We start from the raw sequence: 9,565 nt of genomic DNA on the forward strand, positions 1-9,565 counted from the left end.
TTTTTAGTAGAGATGGGTTTCGCCATGTTGCACAGGCTGGTCTCGAACTCCTGACCTCAGGTGATCCACCTGCCTCGGCCTCCCAAAGTGCTGGGATTACAGGCATGAACCACCACATCCTGCCAAGGCTGCTTTTTTAAGTGTAAGAAGCAAAAGGAAACCCTCATTGGTCACTTTTGGGGGTTCTATTGCACCAATTCATCATTCTGGAAACTGATAATTAAAAGGAAAGAATCAAGTAATTATCTGCCTTTCCTGTACAGACTCCATTTCAGGGTGCAGCTTCTACTGTGGTTCTTTTCAGATGCTACTAAACATCGACTCATAAGCTGACCATGAGCCACACTGGGAATCAGAGCCTCTGGGCAGGAAGCACAGCTGGTCCACTGGCAGCACCAAGCACTCCCCTGCCTGGGCTGTGAGGACGCAAAAGCATAAGAATGATACAGTGGACCATGCAGCAGCCCTAGGGCCACCCCAGGAGCTGTCCTCTCCCCAGGGAGACCCAGCATGGCACAGGAACAGTAACCAGGCTAGTGCAGAAGCCTGGTGCCCACAGGAACCAATGCCTCTTGCAACGAGTCCACAGATCAGAGTTTCCAGGGCCCCAGGAGGATCCCTGCACACAAGGAAGCTGCGGCAGATGGCATTTTCCAAAGAAGGACACAACAATATTCTTGACCCACATGTTGTTTTAGAAACTTGCCACATAAAGAGGTGAATCAAATTTTTATAAGAAACTTAGTACTGATGTAATTAGTTTAACCAATAATAAATTTCAAATAATAATGAAGTAGATACAAAGAAAATATAAGCCGGGCACAGTGGCTCATGCCTGTAATCCCAACACTTTGGGAGGCCAAGGCGGGTGGATCACCTGAGGTCAGGAGTTCGAGACCAGCCTGGCCAGCATGAAGAAACCCAGTCTCTACTAAAAATACAAAAATTAGCAGGGCATGGTGGTGTGTGCCTGTAATCCCAGCTACTAGGGGGCTGAGGCAGGAATCGCTTGAACCTGGGAAGTGGAGATTGCAGTGAGCCAAGATTTAATCGCTTGAACCTGGGAGGTGGAGGTTGCAGTGAGCCGAGATTGTGCCACTACACTCCAGCCTGGGCAGTAGAGCGGGACTCTGTCTCAAAAAAAAAAAAAGAAAATATAATAAAACTGAGGTTCACATTATATTTCTAATTTTAAAAGATGTGAATTACAAGCAGAATGTAGATTATAATCCTATTTTTTGGAAAATTGAAAACCACAAAAATATTAACAGTACTTTTTTTTTTTTTTTTTTTTTTTGAGAGCAAGAGATGATCTCACTGTCACCCAGGCTGCAGTGTACCATCACAGCTCACTGCAGCCTCCACCTCCCAAGCTCAAGCAATCCCTCCACCTCGGACTCTTGAGTAGCTGGGTATACAGGAACATGCCACCATGCTCAGCTAATTTTTTAACTTTTTGTAGTGACAGCATCTTGCTATGTTGTCCAGGCTAGTCCCAACTCCTGGGCTCAAGTAATCCTCCCACATCAGCCTAGCAAAGTGCTGGGATTACAGGCATGAGCCACCACACCCAGGTTATAGTGGATATTTTTAGATGTTGGTATTAAGGAAAGAATAAACAATAAAATGATAAAAACATACATTGGTAAAAGTAAGCATATTTTCAAACTCATAATAAGCTATGATAGTGACAGCATCGTGAGACAGCTACTTTCACATATAGCTGGTGGTAGCATCAGTTGGGATGACTTTTCTGGAAAGCAATTTCAAATTGTGTATCCAGTCTTTAAAATATTTATGTCCAGGCTGGCGCGGTGGCTCACACCTGTTATCCCAGCACTTTGGGAGGCCGAGGTGGGTGAATCACGAGGTCAGGGGTTCGAGACCAGCCTGGCCCACATGGTGAAACCCCCATCTCTACTAAAGACACAAAAAATAGCTGGACATGGTAGCATGAGCCTGTAGTCCCAGCTGCTCGGGAGGCTGAGGCAGGAGAATGGCTTGAACCTGGGAGGTGGAGGTTGCAGTCAGCTGAGATTATGCCATTGCACTCCAGCCTGGGTGACAGGGCAAGACTCAGTCTATATATATACATATACACACACACACACACACACACACACACACACACACACACACACATATATATATATATATTCTTTGTTATGGACTGAATCATGACCCACTAAAAGTTACATGTTGAAGCCCTAACCACCATTGTGACTATTTGGAGACTGGGCCTGTGAGGAGGTTATGAAGGTTCAATGAAGTCATAAGGGCAGGGTCTCAATCAGATAGAGATGGTAACTTTATAGAGGAGGAAGAGATATCAGAGCCCCCTCTGTGTCATGTGAGGACACAGTGAGAGGACAGCTGTCTGCAAACCAGGAAGTGAGCCCTTACCAGAAACCAAATCAGCCAGAACCTTGATCTTGGACTTACCAGCCTCCAAAATTGATGAAGAATAAATTTCTATTGGTTTGTTGTTGTTGTTGTTGTTGTTGCTGCTGCTGCTGCTGCTGTTGTTTTAATATGATGGAGTCTCACTCTATTGCCTAGGCTGGAGTGCGATGGTGTGATCTCGGCTCACTACAACCTCCGCCTCTCAGGTTCAAGAGATTCTCCTGTCTCAGCCTCTCCACTAGCTAGGATTATAGCATGCACCACCACATCTGGATAATTGGGTTTTTAGTAGAGACGGGGATTCACTATGTTGGCCAGGCTGGTCTCGAACTCCTGACCTTGTGATCTGTGTGCCTCAGCTTCCCAAAGTGCTGGGATTACAGACGTGAGCCACTGCACCTGGCCTAAATTTCTCTTAAGTTATCCAGTCCATGGTATTTTGTTATTGAAGCCCAAACTGACTAAGACACCCTTAATTCAAATATATGAGTTCAACCAGGCACAGTAGCTCACACCTGTAATCCCAGCACTTTGGGAAGCTGAGGTGGGTGGATCACCTGAGGTCAGGAGTTCAAGACCAGCATGGCCAACATGGAAAAACCCCATCTCCACTAAAAATACAAAAACTAACTGGACTTGGTGGCACCTCCCTGTAATCCCAGCTAGTTGGGAGGCTGAGGCAGGAGAATCGCTTAGACCCAGGAGGCGGAAGTTGCAGTGAGCCAGTATCACGCCACTGCACTCCAGTTGGGTGACAGAGTGAGACTCCATCTCAAAAAACAAAACAAAACAAAAGCAAATACATGAGTTCTAGAAAACTTTAAGAGGAAATAACCTCAGAGATGCAATCAATGACTGCATACCAAGATGTTTATCACACTATTGTTTGTCATAATGAAAAACTAGAAATTTTGTATCAAATATCAATATTACTCTTTATAGTAAAACAGGAAAAATTGGAAGACTATAAACCAACATTTTAGTAGTTTCCTCTGGGTGGTACAAATAAGTAGTTTTTTTTTATTTCTCCTGGGTTCCTATTTTTTTCAATTTACTAATGAACTTCTATTGCCTTTAAAATTTGTAGGGAGAAAGGCTTTTTGTAAAAACAATAGCTATAAGCCAACCGCCTCCTCCCACCCCATTCCCAGGGAACACATACCGTCCATTCCCCAGCACCTGACCTATGGGCTCACAGCAGAGCGTGCCAATAGCGATGGAAGAGCACAGCTGCACCTTGTTGACGTAGAAAACACCTGCTGGCTTAACAGGATGCATTCCTCTTACTGGTGTTGCTTCTGGGCCTTCTCTCACATTGCATAGTCAATGGGTGGTGGTGTGGTTGTCAATCAAGGGGCATTATTATCAGTCGAGACGTCAACAGAAAATCAGTGGCACACTTAAATTGGGTAATTTGAAGAGAGTTTAATAAAACTCTATCCATCTATAAAGAGATGAATAGTGTTTGAAGAAAACATGAGGGCTAATGTCATGCCCTTTAGCTAATAATAGGGCAGTGCCGTTGTCACCCTGGCTGAGAGACGGGCAGGGTTCTCAGAAGCTGCACAAAGGAAGAGAACTGTATGGACAAGGTTCCCAGGCAGGAGCTATAATCCTGGGCTGACAAAGTCATCCCCATCTTACTTTCCTCCCTCCTTAGTCTCTTACTAGTGCTTCTTATTGGCCAGATACATCCAGAAGCTGGAAACCAGTGGAGCCTTTTGATGTCATCCTCCAAAGGAGACGGAGCAGAATGGAGAGAAGTGGTGCGTACACCTGAAGGCTGTGTCTAGCACAGCCCCTGGGGCTCAGGAACAACAGCTCACAGCAAAGCTGAGAATTCAAAGTCTCTTCCTGGAGTTCAGCTTCCAAGTTCTTAGTACAGGCATACTTCATTTTGTGGCACTTTGCAGATACTGCATTTTGCTTGGTTTTGTTCTTTAGAGACAGGATCTCACTCTTCATCCCAAGCTGGAGTGCAGTGGTGCAGTCATAGCTCACTACAGCCTGGGCTCCTGGGCTCAAACGATCCTCCAGCCTCAGCCTCCCAAGCAGCTGGTGTTAGGTTTTGAAGGGAAGGTGGGAGTTCCAGACAGACATTATGCTAATGAAATAAGCCAGACAGAAGCTATTATGCTAATGAAATAAGCCAGTCCAGTCACAAAAGGATAAATACTATGTGGTTCTACTGACGTGCAGTAGAACATCAGAAAGGGCAGCTCTACAGCAAATGCAGGCTTTATGTCCAGCATAAAACCTACAGAAGTAGGGAACCATCATAATGACAGTGCCCACCACTGTTTATAGACTAGGGGTACTTATAGGTATGGGTGGGAGGGGTCTGAGCAGTATGTCTTGCTGCCCGGCATGATATTGACAAGATGTTCCTGTGATGAGGTGGTTGTTCCAGCGGGATGTCATCATGGTGTCCTTGGACCTTTGCCCAGCAGGATATGATAGGCATGTTTCTTTAATACAGCCTTTGTCCACCTTGTGGTCAGGTGGTTGGGCAGGGTGTTTCTCATGGCCCAAACCCCTATGAAGTGTTTTGCTTTGACTAAAGTCTGCAAAATAGCAGAGAGCTTACAAAATGGTGCAATTTGTACCATTTGTACAAGTCCGTGCCACCTAGCCCAGCTAATTTTTTTTTCACTTTTTTTGTAAAGACAGGGTCTTGCTATGTTGCCCAGGCTGGTCTCAAACTCCTGGTCTCCAGCAATCCTCCCACCTCAGCCTCCCAAGTGCTGGGATTCCAGGTGTGAGCCACTGCGCCCAGCCCTAAACATAACTTTTATATGCACTGGGAAACCAAGAAATCCATGTAACTCACTTATTCTGATATTTGTTTTATTGTAGTTGTCTAGAACTGAGCCCAAATTTATCTCAGAGGTATGCCTATATAAACACGGGGCTTAGAGAAATGCTTCCCTAGCCAGTTTTTCCCCTACTAGAGAAAGGAGATTAAAACATTCTAAGGTTAGAAAGAGTTGGAAGATGATTCAGAATGAGAAGCTGGTGAGAATCTCAGCTCCTAACCAGTCCCTAACGGTGAGCTCCAAGATGGGGGGATGACACAACCCTCAACACATTCCGATCTGACAGAGGAGAGGGGACTTCCACCCTCTCCCTGTCAAGGCTTCCAGGAGGTGACAGCCTTGCCATACTTCCTTGTACTGTTATGACATGGGACAGTTCTATAGAATGGCAACTGATATGCTGGGGCAATCGCACGAGGCTCCCTCGGCTCCATGTAATGTGTAAGCCAGATTTCCCCACGTCTCCCAGCAGGGTGTAAAAGTCAGCCAGTGGAGAAGAGCTGGTCCTACAGTCTAAGGAAAGCCTCAACAAAGACAAGCAGGGGCCATGTGGTATGAGGCCAGGGAAAGGCAGGCTTCAGGGATGCCAAGGTGGATGAGGGAAACACACATTTGCACCTCTGAAGCTGTCAGCTTCAGGCAGAACGTGACTGCAGACCAGCCAAACACACACACACACACTCTCTCTCTCTCACACACACACACACACACACATATATATATACACACACACACACGCTGCCATGGCACAGAACTGAGATCCATCAAAGGGATGTGGTCAGAAGGAAAAAAAAATCTGGAACTGAATTCTCATCCAAATCACTGAGGACACCCTTACCGTCACTGAGGAAAAATACACTGGAATTGCTTATAACGTAAGAGAGAAGACATGTTCAAGACAGAAATTACGTTCTGTTATAGAAAAATTAGTTATAGAAAAATTTACTTTTTTGCATACCTAAGTTCATGGCCCATGAAAATCATACCTACTACACGTTGTCTTAAAAGTGCAGTCTGATTCGCCATAGCCAAAACGTAGACACAATGAAATGTTACTCAGCTCTGAGTAACGGTCTATGCACACAATGAAATGTTACTCAGCTCTGAAGAGGAAGAACATTCTGACACATGTTACAATGCAGATAAGCCTGGAAGCCGTTATGCTAACGAAATAAGCCAGTCCCGTCACAAAAGCATAAATACTGTGTGGTTCTACTGACATGCAGTAGCCGGAATTGTGTAATTCATAGAGATGGAAAGTATAGTGAAGGTTGCTAGGGCAAGGAAGAGAGGTAAAAGGGAGTTTTTAACGGGTACAGAAGTTCAGTTGGAATGCCAGGCGCGGTGGCCCGTGCCTGTAATCCCAGCACTTTGGGAGGCCGAGACAGGTGGATCACCTGAGGTCAGGAGTCCAAGGCCAGCCTGGCCAGTATGGTGAAACCCATCTCTACTAAAAATACAAAAAATTAACCAGGTATGGTGATGCATGCCTGTAATCCCAGCCACTTGGGGGGGCTGAGGCAGGAAAATCGCTTGAACCCAGGAGGCATAGGTTGCAGTGAGCCAAGACTACACCACTGCACTCTAGCCTGGGCAACAGAGCAAGACTCCGTCTCAAAATAAAAATTCAGTTGGAAAAGATGAAAAAGTTCTGAAGATGGATAATGGTGAAGGTTGCACAGTGTGAACGTATTCAATGCCACACAACTGCTCACTTAAAAATGGTTGACATAGTAAATCTTATGTATATTTAACCACAATTTTTCTTAAGATGCACTCCATAGCTTTTGTATAGCTTCTGCAAGCTGCTTATCTTTCCAATAAATTTCTTTTTTATGGTTGAAAATTCTTGCAACTAAAGGCAGTAACTAATCCTGTAGAGTTACCAGAGGCCCAACCCGAAGGATATTTTCAGGAAGCCCATAGCAGTGTGTCAAAGACATGGAAAATCTTCCAACTGTAGAATTAGTGGACATTCTCCATCAGTTCCCCAACTGATGGGAGTAAAGACAGCTCCGACTTATGTGGCCCAACAGAAGCAGAAAGCTGAATGTTGAGCCCCACCCTGATTTCTCTCTGTCCAAGTCTCTCCCTGACACATGAAAGTGACCCCCTTCCCAATGCACCACGGTCAACTACCAATCTAGACTCGGAAATGTGCCCATCTTTTATAAAGGCACAGAGTACCTCAGGTCCTACCTAGTCTCTGCGACAGTCCCTTCCCATTCTTCTTGCTGAGCCAGCAGCCCACTGTCATTGCAGGGTTATAGAAGAGGGAATGGTCTTTTGCGATTGGCTTTTTTCACTTAGCATAATGTTTTCAAGGGTCATCTTTGTTGTCACATGCATATTTCATTTCTTTTTTATTGCCAAATAATATTCCATCGTAGGGAAACACTACATTTGATTTATCCATTCAGCTGATGGACATTTAGGTGGTTTTCACTCTCCAGCTATTGTGAATGATGCTGCTACTAACATTCTTGTTCTTCTGTGGATATAGGTTCTTCAGTCCTCTCAAGTATATCCTGAGTGGATGGCGGTGACATGTGGTAACTCTGTTTAACACTTTGAGAAGCCCGGTGCGGTGGCTCACACCTGTAATCCCAGCACTTTTGGAGGCCAAGACTGGGGGATCACTTGAGGCCAGGAGTTTCAGACCAGCCTAGGCAACATAGTAAGAACTCATCTCGAATTTTAAAAAATTAAAAATTAACTTTTTTTTTTTTTTTGAGACGGAGTCTCACTCTGTTGCCCAGGCTGGAGTACAGTGGTGCAATCTTGCCTCACTGCAACTTCCCTCTCCCAGGCTCAAGCGATTCTCCTGCCTCAGCCTCTCAAGTAGCTGGGATTACAGGCACGCACAACTACACCCAGCTAAGTTTTGTATTTTTAGTACAGACGAGGTTTCACCGTGTTGGCCAGGATGGTCTCAATCTTTTGACCTCGTTATCTGCCCACCTTGGCCTTCCAAAGTGTTGGGATTACGGGCGTGAGCCGCCGCACCTGGCCAAAATTAACTTTTTAAAAGTGTTTTCCACAGCAACACAACATCAGTTTTGAACCCTTGACACTGAGCCAGGTGGTGATCAGAATTCAAGGCTGCAGAACAAGCTGAAAAGCATGTAAGTAGGTGACAGCAGAGAGAGAGGATGGGCTGGCTGAGGGAGAAAAGCAGTGCCACCCCTGGGAACACCTCTTCCTCCTTGGACTGTCTGAACCTCAAGCCCTCAACCTAAGGAGTCACACAGAATGAGTCACAGGACAGCCTCAAAAGTCAGATGATATGATGGATGTAAAAATGCTTTCACAAAGCAGAAATAGCATACAACATTGTCTGATTTTATAGGATATCCAATGGTGACATGTTTTTTTCAATAATGCCAGCTGTTAAATCAAGTTTCGCCTAAATCTGCCTTCTTACATATTTTAAGTTCAGCCTAAAGGTTTCTCTGTACCTCGTGAACTATAACAAGTGGAGGTATAAACAGACCGTAGCCTACGCTTGTGCCAATCAGGAGTTTTGGCCAATCAAATGTTGCCGACCATTCAAACTGTGGTTCAAATAAGGCAAACACCCAGCTGTAACCAACCAGGCTGTTTCTATACTTCACTTTTGTTTTCTGTTTGGCACTTTCCTTTTTCTTTTTCTTTTCTTTTTTTTTTTTTTTTTTTTTTTTTTTTTTGAGACAGAGTTTCACTTTTATTGCCTAGGCTGGAGGGCAAAGACATGATCTCAGCTCACTGCAACCTCCACATCCCTGCAACATACACCTCCCGGGTTCAAGCAGTTCTCCTGCCTCAGCCTCCCGAATAGCTAGGATCATAGGCACCCACCACCACATCCAGCTAATTTTTGTATTGTTAGTAGAGATGAGGTTTCACCACGTTGGCCAAGCTGGTCTCAAAGTCCTGAGCTCAAGCAATCCTGCCTCAGCCTCCCAAAGTGCTGGGATTACAGGCATAAGCCACCATGCCCAGCCAATTTCCCAGTTTTCTATGATAATTCCTTATTTCTAATAAAAGTAACACGAGTCAAAAAGGAGGAAAACATACAGAATGTATGATGAAGCAATGATACAGACATTTCAATATTCCCCACAACTCCCACCATACCTGCGACAGAACACCAGGCAGCTATATTCACTCCTCTCCTTCCAATGTGTATTTTTTAAATGAAGATTAAAGCCAAGGGTTTCCTTCTCCTTCTGCAATCAGCTCACAAATGCTTGTGCCAACCCCATTTCCTTGTTCCTCAGTGAACATAACTGGGGAAAGATTCCTCTTTCTGACTGTTTTCAGTTTAAGGAAAGGTCACAGCTGCTTGGTGATACAGGCAGGCCACA

Source organism: Saimiri boliviensis, chromosome 5 (assembly GCF_048565385.1).
Source record: "Saimiri boliviensis isolate mSaiBol1 chromosome 5, mSaiBol1.pri, whole genome shotgun sequence".
In the NCBI taxonomy this organism is placed as follows: domain Eukaryota; kingdom Metazoa; phylum Chordata; class Mammalia; order Primates; family Cebidae; genus Saimiri; species Saimiri boliviensis.